Raw genomic sequence first — 18,473 nt, 5'->3', positions numbered from 1 at the left:
GTGATAAGATGTGATAAGAGGTGTATGAGATGTGATAAGATGTGTATGAGATGTGATAGGATATGATAAGATGTATATGGAATGTGTAGGGCGAGAATGGATATAATATGGATGTATGGATGTAGATACGGATATGTATGTATGAATGTGAATATGGATGTGGACGTGTATGTATGAATGTGAATGTAGATGTGGATGTGGATGTAGGGATATGAATGTAGATGTGAATGTAGATGTAGGGATATGGATGTAGATGTGGATGTGGATGTATGGATGTAGATACGGAAGTGGATGTATGTATGTGGAAGTGGATGTATGAATGAGGATGTGAAAATGGATGTATGCATGGATGTGTATGTAGAATAATGAATGTGAATGTGTATGGAAAATAATGTGTCGTCGATATGAGTGAATGGATGATGATGAATACATATGAATGGCATGTGGAATAAGTAATGTGGACTAAGGAGGATAAAATGGAAAAGACGAGAGTTCGATATAGAATTTGTATTTTGTGAACTGTTTGTAAAAATGAATGTTTTATGTCAAGAATGCTGGGGAAGCATTTTGACCATCTTGTAGATTAAGGTCAAGGAGACCTAACTGATAAAGTTGCAACTGCTGACGGAGAGTCAATGGAGGACGTCTCGCGTAGCAAGGTCGGCCGAGGTCTTGACTAGCCTCGGTTTGATTTAAATGGTGAGCTTCCGGTGGTACGGTGGATTAGGGACCAAGGAAGCGGCCTATGAGTGAAGTGCTAGGTCACCTGCGAAGGATCCTAGAGGGTGCTGACCATACGGTGCTTGGGCTCTGGGTCGCCGAAGATACCCACACGTGCATCGTGGAAGATATTGGAACAAGGAGTAAGAGTTGTTTTCTGAAACCGGGCATGGATCTGGTTGATTGACCTTGCTGGTCCTCAACGGATGAGTCCATGGCTCTTTTATATGGATCTGTGGGTTGATCTTGCTGATCTTCCACGGAGATTCCATTCTATTATATGAAAATATTGCCGGTTACTATGAGCTAGGAACTATGGAAAAGGCCTCGGAGTGAACAGGTGGTGAGCGTTCTGGTTGCCAATGATGCCATAAGTATACCGATGAATGAATGACTGGAAATAAGGATTCAACCAGAGACTTTGAGGATTGTCATCAGTGACATAATGGTTTCATTAAAGGATTGTTTTAAAGTTAGTTGATGCTAAGAAAAAGGCAATTTCATATTGGGTGTGTAAGTGGTGTGACTAGTTTTATGTTTGCATGAATTTCCGGCTAGGGGGCCTTGGAACTCTTTTCCTTGGTACCCGGGACAAAACCTAACCAAATTCTTAATTGGATCCCATCACTATAGTGGTTGGGCGATTGGCTAACCCATGGGACTGGATCAACGGCTGTGCCTCTCTTGATGGGGAAAAAAGCGTTGATCCCAATGATCCAAGTGCAAGTTTCTTCCTTGATCCGACCGAGTATCTTTATAGGTGCAGTCGGATCACGCTACGTTAGAGTAAAAAGTTATCCTGGTGGAATCGCCCGTGCTTTCCAGGAAAGGGAAGTTTTTCCGGGTTCGGTTTTGGAAAAACTGACGGATTAGTCTCTTGTTCGGATATCCGTGGTGAACGAGGCTCCGAGTGTGGGTCCCTGCCCCGCGCATGAAGTGCTACTTCCGCTGCTAATACCCCGAATCCGTCGCATGGTGGGGACAGGGATCACACAGTTGGTATCAGAGCGAAATTGAAAGCTAATAAAGATAATTAAATTCTTATCTGAAATTGGTAATAAGAATTAAAAAACTGCATTTTTTTAATGTATTTTCATTCCGTAAGCTTCTTTAATGAAGAAATTTTAATCAAAGAAAGTGTTTTTATAGATGGAAGTTTTCCATTTATTTGGTATTTCCGACCTCACCCAGTCTCAAGATATGATTGCATTTGCCTTAGAGCATCTCATCTCTTCCGCTTCAACACGAACAAGCCGAGCAAGACTCGCACGCCATTTCGAGGAATTATATTTTCCTAACCTAGTGGAGAGACAACAGCATAAGTGGTTTGCACGGCTATATATCCACGCCTCTTGCAACCGGCGTGCAATGTTGAGGTAGAACCTCTCATCGGCCATGATTTTGATAAAGCTAAAAATGACGCGTGGTGTCATTCTTTATCTTTCAATGCCTCAAAATTTCAGACTTGCTTACCGAGTTTATAGACTCTTCAGTCGATTTATCCGGAGAAAATAATAGCTCCCTTCGCAACTAGAGAAATTATGTAACAGGGCATGACTATGGCCCAGTACCGTCGTCTTATGCGTCTCTCGAGGAGATTTTGAATTTTGGAGCCGAGCCACTCTATGTACTTATTGCAACTTGTATATAAATATACAAATGTTTTTTTTATTTAAGTGATTGTTTACGGACGATCGGATAAAGAAAAATTTGTTTATCAGACTTATGTCATAGATCTCCAATAAGATCAACTGAGGAGCCAATTATGTCAAAAGTTATCAAGACGCACAAAAAGGTTGTAATTGTGTGATATAATTCATACAATTTGTTATTCAAACTGAAATTCGTAAATTAGGACTTCAATTGGAAGTACCGCAATTGTATAGAACCCTGACTTGCTTGAGACCTAGACATGATGGTATTTACCTTATAGTTTCGAGTATCATGACTATCCGTATATACCGAGGGTATAACTGCAACTCTTTACCGACAGTATATACGAGTAAATCTAAGACTTGAAATTATAAGCATTAATGCTATCCAATTGATGAATTCGAATGTGGTTGATATGATTTTTAATTCTGTTAAGAATTGATGAATTGATTTGGATTCTGATTGAAAAATGATGATTTTTGAAATTTAGTTGAAATATAATAACCTGAGTGAAACCACAATATGGATGATTGGGACGAGTCCCTGTGATGATAAATGATGATAATGATTTCAGCAAATCACTATGAGATTAGTGGATTGTGCTATCAAATTGCTACTGTTAACACGACTCGTTAGATCAAGTGTTAAGAAATGACAAATTGAGAACTTACTTGTCTGAAATTTCCGTGGAGGAATGTTCATAAAGAAATTTTTCGGCCTAATGGACCATTATCATGTTAAAGATATGAATGATATGATTGAAAGAATTGTTATTTAATGATGAGTTCTATTTAAGGGATAATTATCCCCGTATTCTGTTGGGTTGACCAGAATATAAGGAACCCCAGAATAAATTGGATCTTAAGAAAAAGAGTTGTCCTCTACTTTGCGAGATGAGGACATCTCGCACTTTTTTAAGTGGGGTAGAAGTTTGTAAGATTCCTCCCCCCAACCTTCGAGGTATACAGGAGTAAGAATCTCCCTTTCTGATCTTAAAATTATTCCCTCTCTAAAATAAAAGAAAGATTCTATTTAAAAAGGGAAGACACTTTCCACAGAATACCTTATCACGAGCCCACCTGTTTTAAGGATTCAGAACAATGAGTTCAAAAGTGAGAACCGATGTTTTGGATGCCAAGGTTTTGGTCTCATCAGTTAAAAGACTGCCCGACTCCTACCATGAAAAGGGCACAGGGAAGTCTAGAACCCAAATTCAGAGACCAATTCCTTTATACCAATCTAATCAGGGTCCGTCTCTCTCGGACAAGATTGCTTAACTCCATTAACTAGGTCCGACCCATTGATTAGGGTCGAGATGACCAGTCAAATGCTTGGCGACTTAGAGCAACAGATGCAGGCAATTCATAAAGATATAAACGCTGCCCAGGATTGACAGAGACAATACACGGATAAGAAGAGGACAGTCAGAGAAATCAAAGAAGAAGTTATGGTCTTCATTTGAATACGGACCAAAAGAGTTTCTTTATCTCTAGGGGAGTATAAGTAGTTATCCCCCAGATATTGTGGACCAAGAAAAGTAGGTGACTTAGCCTATGAACTTCTTTTATCTCCTCATCTCAAAGTTCTTAATGCCTCTTTATAGAAATATGTGCCAAAACCAAATCATGGAAAGACGGTAAAACTTCAGTGGCAAGATACCGTTGGCTTCTAGGTTACACTAACTCCTTCCTTTATATAAGTCGTAACCTCGGGGGGTCCACCTCAAAAAATGTAAGTCTACCACGTGCGATCATTAGGTGGGGTTTTTTTAATCCAAAATATTGGGTAAATTTACAGAAATACAATTACAAGAGGGGTATTTTAATTGTACTTTGGAAAAAAACCCGTAAGTCTATAAAGAAAAAGGGGTAGTTTTATCAGCTCAAAATTCACAGATAAGGGGTTTTTTAAATACCCCTTGAACGCACGTCGTAGGAGGGGCTTCCATATAGTGCACCCCCCGAGGTCGTAACTTTTACTTATCGCTCACAGTAATCTTACTTCCATTGATCTCCCTTCTTCTTAATCTTCTTCATGGCTTGGCAACAGGAATTAGTTTTATCCATGATGATTTCTTACCTTCAAGACGCAAGCGAGTCTGTGAAGAAGGATTTTTTAGAACAGTATGAGCGCTCACTTTTTCCTCACTTGGGAACGTCTGTAGCTCAGACCAAATGGCGGACCTATCAAGACATAACTAGGGTAACACCTTGGGGTCATCAGCACTTTCGTAACAATGTCCGCTTGGCCATGGTTATTGAAGCCTTGGGTTTGGGTCCCCGATACTACTGCGTCATGAGATCAAGACATCTTGGGTTTTCTGAGCGGGTCTTCTTACTGGCGTGTTTTCTTCCTCATCAAAAGATATGCCTTTACCCCATTTTTGGCTTGCCTCTCAGAGGTCCTTTTGTTAGATCACCTCAAACCACTGAGATAGGTGCGGCAATAACCAACAGAATTATTCCCATAGATGAGTTACCTTATACGTGCGCAGCTTGTGAGAGTGCTGCTTTTGTGATCATATGATGGACGGGCTTATGGAAGTGTAAAGAGTTCTTCTTTCTTTACTGTATATGTTCCAAGAATGAATAAAGTTTAAATCTTGTTCTTGTCTTGACCCTTACTCTCTTTGAGACTTTTTTAATTGGTGGTTAATCTTAATTAAAATTTTTCTCTCAGTCTCATACTTGTGCATCTTGCGAAATTACCCCCAGTTTACGAGATGAGGGCATCTCGCGTTTTTCAAGTGGGAGAATGTAAGATTCCTCAGTCTCATACTTGTGCATCTTGTGAAATTACCCCCAGTTTGCGAGATGAGGGCATCTCGCGTTTTTCAAGTGGGAGAGAATGTAAGATTCCTCCCCAGCCTCTCAAAATGTCCAGCATCTTCCCTTGTAATCAATCCCTCTTCAGAAATATAAAAGACTTGTTTCTAACTGTTTTAACTTAGAGAGAGAATATTCAGATTTTTAATATTTTTGGATAGAAAATTATCTCATCTTATTAAAATAAGTTTCCCTGAAACAGAAATTCAAAAAGAACTTTCCAATGTGCAATTGGAATTAATTGGAAATGGGTATAAAGGACCTTAGTCTAAGGCTCTAGATTTTCAGAAATTTTTAGATTATGGTCCAATTAAGGTTCCTATGGGCCAATAGCATCAATCCATGTGTAGGGAGGAGATAAATCCAATTTGTAAAAGAAGATACCCAAAATGAGTAAATGCTCACATAAGATGAAGAGTTGAAAATGTACAAGGTTTATTAGTAAAAAACTATGAGCAATATTAAAAATATGAGATATTTTGGGTATCAAAAAATGAGTAAATGCTCACATAAGATGAAGAGTTGAAAATGTACAAGGTTTATTAGTAAAAAACTATGAGCAATATTAAAAATATGAGATATTTTGGGTATAATGATTCCATTTTGACACATATGTAAGAAAGGGGAGTTCTTTAAAGGAGGTGCATATTTCACATAAGATGAAGAGTTGAAAATGTACAAGGTTTATTAGTAAAAAACTATGAGCAATATTAAAAATATGAGATATTTTGGGTATAATGATTCCATTTTGACACATATGTAAGGAAGGGGAGTTCTTTAAAGGAGGTGCATATTTCACATGCTTGAATAAGTTTTAAACTCATAAAAATTGAGATATTTCATCTCTCCTCTCTCCTAATTCAAGTCTAGTTACAAAAAGTTAGCTCAACTGACCTAAAAATGGTCAAAAATTGACCAAACTGAGTTGGAAAATTCTAGAATCAGTTTGTTTGGTTAGGAGCTCACTTTTTCCTATAAATAGAGGCCTTCTCCTTTGTTGAATCTTAACAATGTTTAATGCATTGTTACTCTACTCCACCTAAGCCAAGAAGTGAATTCATTAATAATTCACTAGTTTTTGACACTTCCCTCTTTCTTCAATCCCCATTGGTGGCTGCATCAACATACTAAACCAATTGATTGGTTGGGGGCCTCTACTGTGAACAAAGAATCAAGCAATTTGTAAGGTAATTAGTGAATATTGATCTTTTCTATAATTTCTCAATGTTTCTCTCTTCTCAACCCCTCTCAAGCTTGAGAAGCTTAATTGGTATGGTTTTTAAATGCTATTGAAGTTAATTGATGAATAGTAGTGAAGAGTTACATAATTTGATGAATGCTATTAAAGTTAATTGATTAATGATAGTAAAGAATTACATAAATTTCCATTTATGTTTAAATTCTAATGGTTTTTATGTAATTTCTCTCTCTCACTCAAGAAATGGTCATACTCATGACCCATTCTCAATCCAAATGAAGCTTTTCATAAAGCTTTTTCTTAATCCAAGATTAATCTATGCTTGAGACCAAATTAATGGTTTTTTTTCTATGCTTTTAATTTATGTATTTCATGATTATTTTTTATTCAATCCATTATGGATTAATGATCCAATTAGGGATCATTCTAATCATTCCCTTAAAGATAAGCTTTATCTTTTAAAATAATTGAGATTTATTGTAAGAAAGCATTATGGGCCCAAGGCCATGGACAACTAGTAAGTAGGTGTGAACTCTTGGGTGGAGTATAAATACCAATGTAAATGGGATTATGGCTCATTCATGATAATGTTATTTGTTCCAAGAATCAATGGTGAGCTTCTCCCGTGAGATGCTAAGTGGTGACTCCTTCATGAGCCACTCCCTTGGTGAGGGACTAACCCACCCCTGTTACTTTCTTTCATTGGTATCAGAGCATGGCTTTTGATCCATGATTTTTAATTTTTCTTTTCTTCTTCTCATTTCGTGAAATTTCTGCTTCATTTGATTCATGGGGGAAGGGGATATGGCTAAGGTAGAGTTTGTGGTTCAAATCTCAGCACATGGACCTATTTTTTTTGAATGAGTGGACTAAATTGGGGAAAATTTCTAATCTTGATTAGCAGTTGTTAATCAAAAACGTTTTTTGTTTGGGAGCTTTCTTGCAAACCCTAGCCATGGAATCTCAACATGAGCAAAGGGCATTGAGTCTCTCATGTATCTAGCAATGTTTTATGAAGTATTTCATCTATTTTCCATGAGCAATGGGGCTCCCAATGTGGCTGAAAATCACTACCAAAGCTACCCACGTTTTTCACCAAAGTGACCCTAATCTTCATCTCCTTCAACAAATTCAAGCATTAAGGCTTCCCGGGTGACATTGGTGAGTTGCTCCATCACTTCCTTACAATTTTGAAGCATTCTTTCAAGCTATGGAGTGAATTAGGGTTTTATTACACATAAAGCCCTAATTTCAGAAATTGGACTTTAATCATGGCCATTCATGCTGCTCTTTATGCATTATGAATGCTTGAATGCTACACATAGCCATTCAATGCTATGCCTTGCATATTGGCATAAGTGAGCATAGCTTTTGGCACATTTGGGGGATTGAATAAAATGTTTTGGGTTGGAAGCCCACTTTTTGGTGACCGTTTTCCATTACCGGTTGCACGTTTTTGGTCATAACTCTCTCATACGAACTCCGTTTTTGGAGTTCTAGTACTCAAAACGACCGGCTCGTCGTCCTCTTCGAGACGAGCTATAGGTCTTGAGGTGTAGGATTCAGCAAGTGCTCTCTGTTTTCACTTTTGTACTGGATTTTCTAGTCCCGAGCAGGAATTCGCGCCCAGAACACGACCCGAGATCACCGCTATCTGACACTTGGATGTTGTTGATGTATGTGGAAATGTATTGACATTGCCATGAGTGGATGTGATGAAGGAAGCACTATGAACCATGTATTATGATATGAATGAGCATGAGTCATGCTATAAATCAATTGTAAGTCAACTCTACTCATTCATTTGAGCTTGTAACCACATTCCACTCACGATTGTACCCCACTTTATTCCTAGAATCTAGAATGAAGTAAGGGTACCTTGGCATTTGGAGGAGAGGCCAAGGGGAGAATGTCTTGAATCTTCCTTGCCGTTAGTGCCGGGTAACGCGGTAAGGAAGAGGATTAGGTACTTGGTGGTAAAGAAATGGCCTCAACCTTCACCTTGGATATAAACTTGGTGAAGGGGTGAGAAGTGCTTGGCCGGGAGATCGGCAAGCATCGACGCGCTTCATCGACCACTTCATTCGACTTGAGCAAACAAGCAAATCCTCTACATCGACTTCTTATGCAAAAAGGACAAAATTGATGCCATAAGGTCACATGCTCAGATGGAAAAATGATTGAGGATTGATTTGCTTACAGTGGTCAAATGCATAAGGATTTTAATACTTGATTGAGATGCTTTGATTTGATTGAGATTTGGTGCAAAAAGAGGGGAGACTATGGCAAAATTTTTGCAAAATTTACCTACTTGCAGCCAGGACAAATCCTTGAATTTCTAGGGTTTTTCAAAAGCTTTTCAAATCTCTCCTGAAAGCCCTTCAATCTACCCGAAAACCTCTTTCAAACAAGCTAAAGATCACTCAAATCGGAGTAGTATTGAGCGGTCAAAGTCAAGAGTTGACTTTCAGCTAGAACAGTTGACTGGTCAAAGGCTGTTGACTTTTTCAAATCTATTTTTGGGGATCCTTACTCGCCTCGTCAAGAGCTTCGCATCGATATAAAGATCACCCAAATCGGATAAGAATTGAGCGGTTAACATCAAGAGTTGACTTTCAGCCGGTACAGTTGACTGGTCAAAGGCTGTTGACTTTTTCAGATCTGTTTTTGGGGATTCTTATTCGTCTCGTCGAGAGCTTCGCGTTGATATAAAGATCACCCAAATCGGATACCGTTTGAATAGAGAAAAAAAACATCAAGTAAGTGGTCTTTGCAAGGAGGGATCAATTACGCGCATGGAAATGACTAGAGGAGGTCAAAACAAGGGAGCCCGGAATGAAAATGATCAAAGACAACCGGAAGCAATGATGGCAACGAGTTCATCAATGAGGAATAAAGAAAGTTCAACCATAAAAGCACCATCTCCAGATGAATCTCAGCCAGTGGAAATGCCTCAATCTTTGGGAACTACTCCGCTAACAGTGGACATGATGTTAATGGCTATGGAGAGTATGTTTCAAAGGATTGAAAATAACCAAACAAATCGGCAACAACAATTTGGTGAACACCTCATGGAACGGTTCGACAAGCGACACCACTACCTGGATGACGTGATGCAAAGAGGGTTAAAAGACTTGGAGAAAGCCATTAGTGCATTGGCTCCTCTCAAGCTCAACCAAGAAGCCGATATGAATGCAATGGATGGTGTACATTATGATGCCAAATATGATGGAAAGCCTTCTATGCCAGAAGAGAACAAAGTAAGACAAATGATGCCACCTCAAATGATGCCACATTCTTCTTACATGGACAAGGGCAAGAGACCTATGGGTGATGCTTCTTATGAGAGATCCAATGCCAATATTCCAAGAACTTCATCCTTTATGCAAGATGCAAGAAGAGGGTATGAACAGAAGGGATTTAAAGATGCAGGTGATTGGCAATTGGAAGATGAGCAAATGCATAGACACTTGGGTGAAGGAAGAGGATTTGATGATCCAAGAGCACGGCAGAGGGGTTCAAGAATGCATGGTAATTTTGACAATGCTGTGAAGGACAAAATAATATTTAATAAGTTCAAAGGAGAATCAAATTCTATCGAAGACTTTGAAGAGTGGGCAAACAAGATGGATCTCTACTTCGAAATCAGCCCAAGGAGCGAGATTGCCAAAGTCTACTTCGCCTCACTTCATCTTGAAGGTTTTGCTCACACTTGGTGGAGGAGGAAGCAATCTCATGGTTATGTCATCACCACTTGGGAAGAATTCAAGAATGACATGGCAGAAGAGTTTACTTCTCGCATGCAAAGGGACAATCACATTGTGGAATGGGACAAGCTAGAGCAAATCACTACCGTGAAGGAATATTCTCACAAGTTTCTAAAGCTTCTATTATACTTGGATGACTTTGATGAGCATTATCTTGTTGTCAAGTATATAAGGGGCTTGAAAGCTCCTATTGGTGGTGATGTCAAGTCTCATGAACCCGCCACTTTGAAGAAGGCAATGATGCTTGCAGAAATTCATGAAGAGAAGTACTTGACAAAGTGGGCTAGCAAAGGGAATATCAAAGGGGAAGTGATCACAAGGACTGACATGGGTTCTCATGCAAACACAAGACCTAATCTTCCAAGATTTCCTACCGTGTATGGTAGAGGGTCTAATAGACTTCCATTTAAACCACCATTTATGTCCAACAAAGCTACATACAATGAGTCCAAGCCAGCAAATGGGGGTTCAAAAAGCAAGGTTATCAAGGAGGACCGTTTGCATGAAATGAGGCTCAAAGGTCTATGTTTCAAATGTGGAGAAAAATGGAACAAGGATCACTTCAAAGTATGCAAATCCAAGGATATTTCCATAAGCTACATTATCACGGAGGACAATGCTAATCATGAGGAGGAGGAATTCCTTGAATGCAATGATGCCTTAGGATGGGGAGATCCTCATGAGGGTGGAGGTTCTCATGATGATGGTTTTGATGAAGAAAATCCCGAGTTTCCTTTTGATCCGGGTGGGAAACTAAAGTTTGCTCATGACAAAATGGATGATGGGATGCCTCTATGCGTGTGGAATGAAAACAATAGTGCACATACTACCTTGTGTACAATCTCTCATGATGCTTATGCGGGAAGTAAGGGTGCCAACACATTGAGATTGAAGATCAAGGTGAATGGGAGAACAGCATATGCACTCATTGATACTGGAAGCACGCATAGTTTTGTCAATAAAAGGTCTTTGAACACTCTCAAAATGCAACCAACTTCTTTACCAAACAAGCACATGGTGCAAGTGGCCAATGGTGATTCAATGGGTTGCAATATGAAGTGTCAAAGTACAGAATTGGAGTTGTCCAAGAACTACTCTTGCAAAGTTGATCTTTTGGTGATTGAGTTGGGACCAATTGACATAGTACTTGGATGTGATTGGCTGTCCACTTTGAACTCTTTTACCATGAACTTACAGAAAAGTTTCATGAGTTTTGTGCATCATGGAGGGGTTATTACATTGAATGGAATGCAAGGGTCCAAGCTCTTCATGATCAATGCTACTCAAATGAAGAAAGAGTTCAAGAAAGAGGGCTATGTTTATGTACTACAGCTTTGCAAAGAGGAAGATAATAGCAAAAAGGATTGCATCGAAAATGTGGACATGGTTAAGCTACTCAAGGATTATGAAGATGTGTTTACCATGCCAAAATCAATGCTGCCAAAGAGGAGTGTTGATCATGCTATTGATTTGGAACCAAATGCCAAACCAATCAACAAGCCTCCCTATCGTTTGTCAAAGGTTGAAAAGGAAGAGGTGGCAAAGCAAAGAACTCATTGACATGGGATGGGTTGAACCAAGTCAATCTCCTTTTGCTTCTCCGGTGCTACTTGTGAAGAAAAAGGATGGTACTTTCCGCATGTGCATTGATTACCGTGATTTGAATAAGATCACCATCAAAAATCGATTTCCAATACCAAGGGTGGATGATCTTTTGGATGAGTTGAAGGGTGCCACATGCTTTTCAAAGATTGATTTGCGTTCCGGATACCATCAAATAAGGATGAAAAGTGGTGATGAGTTCAAAACAGCATTTCGTACAGAAAGGGGTCTTTACCAATTCATGGTTATGCCGTTTGGATTATGCAATGCACCGGCAACTTTTCAAGCATTGATGAACAAAGTGCTTCAACCTTTCCTCTACAAGTTTGTATTGGTCTTTTTCGACGACATACTTATCTATAGCAAAGATGAGGAAGTGCATTTGAAGCACGTGAAAGAGGTTTTGGAGGTCTTGAGGCAAAACAAGTTGTATGTTAAGGAGACAAAATGTACCTTCATGGCACATGAGGTGGAATATTTGGGTCACATTGTGAGCAAGGATGGCATTTGTGTGGATCCAAAGAAAGTGAAATGTATTAGAAATTGGCCGGTTCCTTCAAACACTACTCAATTGAGGGGATTTTTGGGGTTATCTTCATTCTATAGGCGCTTTATTGCCCACTATGCAGAAATTGCAGCCCCAATGACGGATAAATTGAAGAAGGAAACCTTCTTTTGGGATGCCATTGCCAACAAAAGCTTTGAAGATATGAAGAAGATGCTCACATCAGCACCTATTTTGGTATGTCCAGACTTCACCAAACCTTTCACAATAAGGGCGGATGCAAGTGGAAGAGGGATTGGTGCGGTACTTTACCAAGACCATGGAGTCATTGCTTATGAAAGTAGAAAGCTGAATGACAAAGAAAGAGAACTCCATGTGTATGAGCAAGAGATGATTGCTATACTCCATGCTATCAAGAAATGGCACCATTACTTATATGGGAGTCATTTTTATGTGAGAAGTGATCATAGGGTGCTGAAGTATTTCCTCACACAACCCAATTTGTCTCCTAAGCAAAGAAGGTGGGTAGCAACACTACAAAACTATGATTTTGAAATCACATACACAAAGGGCAAAGAAAATGTGGTTGCCGATTCCTTGTCTCGTATGTGGGCCTGCTCATTGTATGCTATTTCTGAGGTGCATAAAGATTGGATCATGGAGATACAAGAAGAGTACTTGTTTGATGAAGAAACCTCACAAATAGTGCAGAAATTACAGCAAGGTGTATGTGAAGAGTTACCCCATTATGAGCTGAAAAATGGTCTCCTCTACTACAAAGGAAAAGTCTACTTGGTTCCTACTTCATCATTTATCAAGAAGATCATGGAAGAGATGCATTGTACTCCTATGGCTGGTCATTTGGGTGTCTACAAAACCTTTGATGCAATAAGGAAAAGTTTCTTTTGGAAGGGGATGTGGAAGAGCATTCATGCTTATGTAAGTGGGTGCCGGTCATGTCAATTGAACAAGGATCCTACACATAAACCGGGAGGTTTGCTTCAGCCATTGCCCATTCCCGAAGGCAAATGGAGTCATATATCAATGGATTTCATTACTAACCTTCCGCGCACAAAGAAAGGGTGGGACAGCTTGTATGTTGTGGTGGATAGATTGACCAAAGTGGCCCATTTCATTCCTTCCAAGGTCACATATTCAGCCCAAAATGTTGCCAAGCAATTTGTTGATGGGGTTTTCAAGTTGCATGGTATGCCGTCACAAATTGTGAGTGATCGCGATGTCAAATTCATGAGCACTTTTTGGAGAACATTGTTTGAATATATGGGAACCAAGCTTACTCCAAGCACCGCCTATCATCCCGAAACCGATGGTCAAACACAAAGAGTAAACAAATGGGTGGAAACATATCTACGCCACTATTGTCATGATACTCAAAGCACATGGGATGATTGGTTACCTTTGGCTGAGTTTGCTTACAACTCAACATATCATGTGAGCATTGGCATGTCACCCTTTGAGGCTTTATATGGTTACAAGGTCAATTTGCCTATGTTGGTGGGTACATATGTGACTTCTAACCATAATGCCAAGGAGGAAGCTGAAAGGATGCAAGCTTTGTTGCAACAATGCAAAAGTAATTTGAAAGTCGCACAAGAGAAAATGAGACAATATGCCAATGTTCATCGAAGACCATTGGAATTCAAAGTGGGAGATTGGGTTCTTTTGAGAATACCAAAGTCAAGATATGCGTCTTTGAAGGGAAGCACCAACACCAAGCTAGCTCATCGCTATTATGGTCCTTATCAAGTGATACGAAGAGTTGGGGAGGTTGCATATCAACTCTTACTTCCATCTACAACAAAGATTCATGATGTGTTTCATGTCTCTCACTTGAAAGGATATGTGGGTATGATCGATCAAATGGTTGATGAGTTACCTCCAATGAATGAAGAGGGAATGATTGAATACATTCCAGAAGCTATCTTGGGTACAAGGAAAAAGGTACTTCGCACTCGTACCTTGGTGGAGTATCTTGTTCAATGGAAAGGTTTACCTAAGGAAGAAGCTTCATGGCAACCTATTTCAGCATTGGAGGGATATGAAGCATTGATAGAGCAATATGGGTTGGTGTAAATTCAGCCACATGGAACATTCTTCTCCGAATTTGGGGTATTCATTTGAGGTTTCGAGGACGAAACCATTGGGGAAGGGATGGTTTGTAAGAAAGCATTATGGGCCCAAGGCCATGGACAACTAGTAAGTAGGTGTGAACTCTTGGGTGGAGTATAAATACCAATGTAAATGGGATTATGGCTCATTCATGATAATGTTACTTGTTCCAAGAATCAATGGTGAGCTTCTCCCGTGAGATGCTAAGTGGTGACTCCTTCATGAGCCACTCCCTTGGTGAGGGACTAACCCACCCCTGTTACTTTCTTTCATTTATCAGTCATAGCAGCGGAGCTATGGTAAAATTTTGTAAAAATTTACACATAAAATAATTTCATTCAAAGCATGAAAAGAGGACTTCCTACCATATTCTAGGAATTATCATCCTAGATTAATTAAAAGAATTTCATTGTAATCATGGAGAAATTAAATTTTTATATTATGTATAAAAGATAAATTTTTATATCAAAAGTGTTACTTTTATCAATTTTTATTTTCATGCATAGAAGTATGCATAAAGGATAAGTTTTTATATCAAAAGTGTTACTTTTATCAAATTTTATTTTCATGCATAGAAGTATGCAAAAAAGAAAAAAAAATTATATCAAAAGTTTTATTTTTATCATTTTTATTTTCATGCATAGAAGTATGCATAAAGGATAAATTTTTATATCAGAAGTGTTATTTTTATCATTTTTATTTTCATGCATAGAAGTATGCATAAAGGATAAATTTTTATATCAAAAGTGTTACTTTTATCATTTTTATTTCATGCATAGAAGTATGCATAATGGATAAATTTTTATATCAAAAGTGTTACTTTTATCATATTTGAACTTCATGCATAAAGGCATGCATAAAAGTTGACTATTTATTTATAAAAGTGTGTCTTTTATTATAATTGAATTTCATGCATAAAGGTATGCATAAAAGTTGATTATTTTATTATAAAAGTGTGACTTTTATCATAATTAAATTTCATGCATAAAGGTATGCATAAAAGTTGATTATTTTATTATAAAAGTGTGTCTTTTATTATATTGAATTTCATGCATAAAGATATGCATAAAAGTTGATTATTGTATTATAAAAGTGTGACTTTTATCATAATTGAATTTCATGCATAAAGGTATGCATAAAAGATGATTATTTTATTATAAAAGTGTGTCTTTTATTATATTGAATTTCATGCATAGAGGTATGCATAAAAGTTGATTATTTTATTATAAAAGTGTTGAAAGAAAGTAACAGGGGTGGGTTAGTCCCTCACCAAGGGAGTGGCTCATGAAGGAGTCACCACTTAGCATCTCACGGGAGAAGCTCACCATTGATTCTTGGAACAAGTAACATTATCATGAATGAGCCATAATCCCATTTACATTGGTATTTATACTCCACCCAAGAGTTCACACCTACTTACTAGTTGTCCATGGCCTTGGGCCCATAATGCTTTCTTACAAACCATCCCTTCCCCAATGGTTTCGTCCTCGAAACCTCAAATGAATACCCCAAATTCGGAGAAGAATGTTCCATGTGGCTGAATTTACACCAACCCATATTGCTCTATCAATGCTTCATATCCCTCCAATGCTGAAATAGGTTGCCATGAAGCTTCTTCCTTAGGTAAACCTTTCCATTGAACAAGATACTCCACCAAGGTACGAGTGCGAAGTACCTTTTTCCTTGTACCCAAGATAGCTTCTGGAATGTATTCAATCATTCCCTCTTCATTCATTGGAGGTAACTTATCAACCATTTGATCGATCATACCCACATATCCTTTCAAGTGAGAGACATGAAACACATCATGAATCTTTGTTGTAGATGGAAGTAAGAGTTGATATGCAACCTCCCCAACTCTTCGTATCACTTGATAAGGACCATAATAGCGATGAGCTAGCTTGGTGTTGGTGCTTCCCTTCAAAGACCCATATCTTGACTTTGGTATTCTCAAAAGAACCCAATCTCCCACTTTGAATTCCAATGGTCTTCGATGAACATTGGCATATTGTCTCATTTTCTCTTGTGCAACCTTCAAATTACTTTTGCATTGTTGCAACAAAGCTTGCATCCTTTCAGCTTCCTTCTTGGCATTATGGTTAGAAGTCTCATATGTACCCACCAACATAGGCAAATTGACCTTGTAACCATATAAAGCCTCAAAGGGTGACATGCTAATGCTCACATGATATGTTGAGTTGTAAGCAAACTCAGCCAAAGGTAACCAATCATCCCATGTGGTTTGAGTATCATGACAATAGTGGCGTAGATATGTTTCCACCCATTTGTTTACTCTTTCTGTTTGACCATCGGTTTCGGGATGATAGGCGGTGCTTGGAGTAAGCTTGGTTCCCATATATTCAAACAATGTTCTCCAAAAAGTGCTCATGAATTTGACATCACGATCACTCACAATTTGTGATGGCATACCATGCAACTTGAAAACCCCATCAACAAATTGCTTGGCAACATTTTGGGCTGAATATGTGACCTTGGAAGGAATGAAATGGGCCACTTTGGTCAATCTATCCACCACAACATACAAGTTGTCCCACCCTTTCTTTGTGCGCGGAAGGTTAGTAATGAAATCCATTGATATATGACTCCATTTGCCTTCGGGAATGGGCAATGGCTGAAGCAAACCTCCCGGTTTATGTGTAGGATCCTTGTTCAATTGACATGACCGGCACCCACTTACATAAGCATGAATGCTCTTCCACATCCCCTTCCAAAAGAAACTTTTCCTTATTGCATCAAAGGTTTTGTAGACACCCAAATGACCAGCCATAGGAGTACAATGCATCTCTTGCATGATCTTCTTGATAAATGATGAAGTAGGAACCAAGTAGACTTTTCCTTTGTAGTAGAGGAGACCATTTTTCAGCTCATAATGGGGTAACTCTTCACATACACCTTGCTGTAATTTCTGCACTATTTGTGAGGTTTCTTCATCAAACAAGTACTCTTCTTGTATCTCCATGATCCAATCTTTATGCACCTCAGAAATAGCATACAATGAGCAGGCCCACATACGAGACAAGGAATCGGCAACCACATTTTCTTTGCCCTTTGTGTATGTGATTTCAAAATCATAGTTTTGTAGTGTTGCTACCCACCTTCTTTGCTTAGGAGACAAATTGGGTTGTGTGAGGAAATACTTCAACACCCTATGATCACTCCTCACATAAAAATGACTCCCATATAAGTAATGGTGCCATTTCTTGATAGCATGGAGTATAGCAATCATCTCTTGCTCATACACATGGAGTTCTCTTTCTTTGTCATTCAACTTTCTACTTTCATAAGCAATGACTCCATGGTCTTGGTAAAGTACCGCACCAATCCCTCTTCCACTTGCATCCGCCCTTATTGTGAAAGGTTTGGTGAAGTCTGGACATACCAAAATAGGTGCTGATGTGAGCATCTTCTTCATATCTTCAAAGCTTTTGTTGGCAATGGCATCCCAAAAGAAGGTTTCCTTCTTCAATTTGTCCGTCATTGGGGCTGCAATTTCTGCATAGTGGGCAATAAAGCGCCTATAGAATGAAGATAACCCCAAAAATCCCCTCAATTGAGTAGTGTTTGAAGGAACCGGCCAATTCCTAATACATTCCACTTTCTTTGGATCCACACAAATGCCATCCTTGCTCACAATGTGACCCAAATATTCCACCTCATGTGCCATGAAGGTACATTTTGTCTCCTTAACATACAACTTGTTTTGCCTCAAGACCTCCAAAACCTCTTTCACGTGCTTCAAATGCACTTCCTCATCTTTGCTATAGATAAGTATGTCGTCGAAAAAGACCAATACAAACTTGTAGAGGAAAGGTTGAAGCACTTTGTTCATCAATGCTTGAAAAGTTGCCGGTGCATTGCATAATCCAAACGGCATAACCATGAATTGGTAAAGACCCCTTTCCGTACGAAATGCTGTTTTGAACTCATCACCACTTTTCATCCTTATTTGATGGTATCCGGAACGCAAATCAATCTTTGAAAAGCATGTGGCACCCTTCAACTCATCCAAAAGATCATCCACCCTTGGTATTGGAAATCGATTTTTGATGGTG

The sequence above is a fragment of the Cibotium barometz genome, chromosome 30 (genome assembly GCF_041138505.1).
Source record: "Cibotium barometz isolate CiBa-2024 chromosome 30, ASM4113850v1, whole genome shotgun sequence".
NCBI lineage: Eukaryota > Viridiplantae > Streptophyta > Polypodiopsida > Cyatheales > Cibotiaceae > Cibotium > Cibotium barometz.
The sequence above is the reverse complement of the archived record's forward strand: the minus strand, read 5'-3'. Positions refer to the sequence as shown.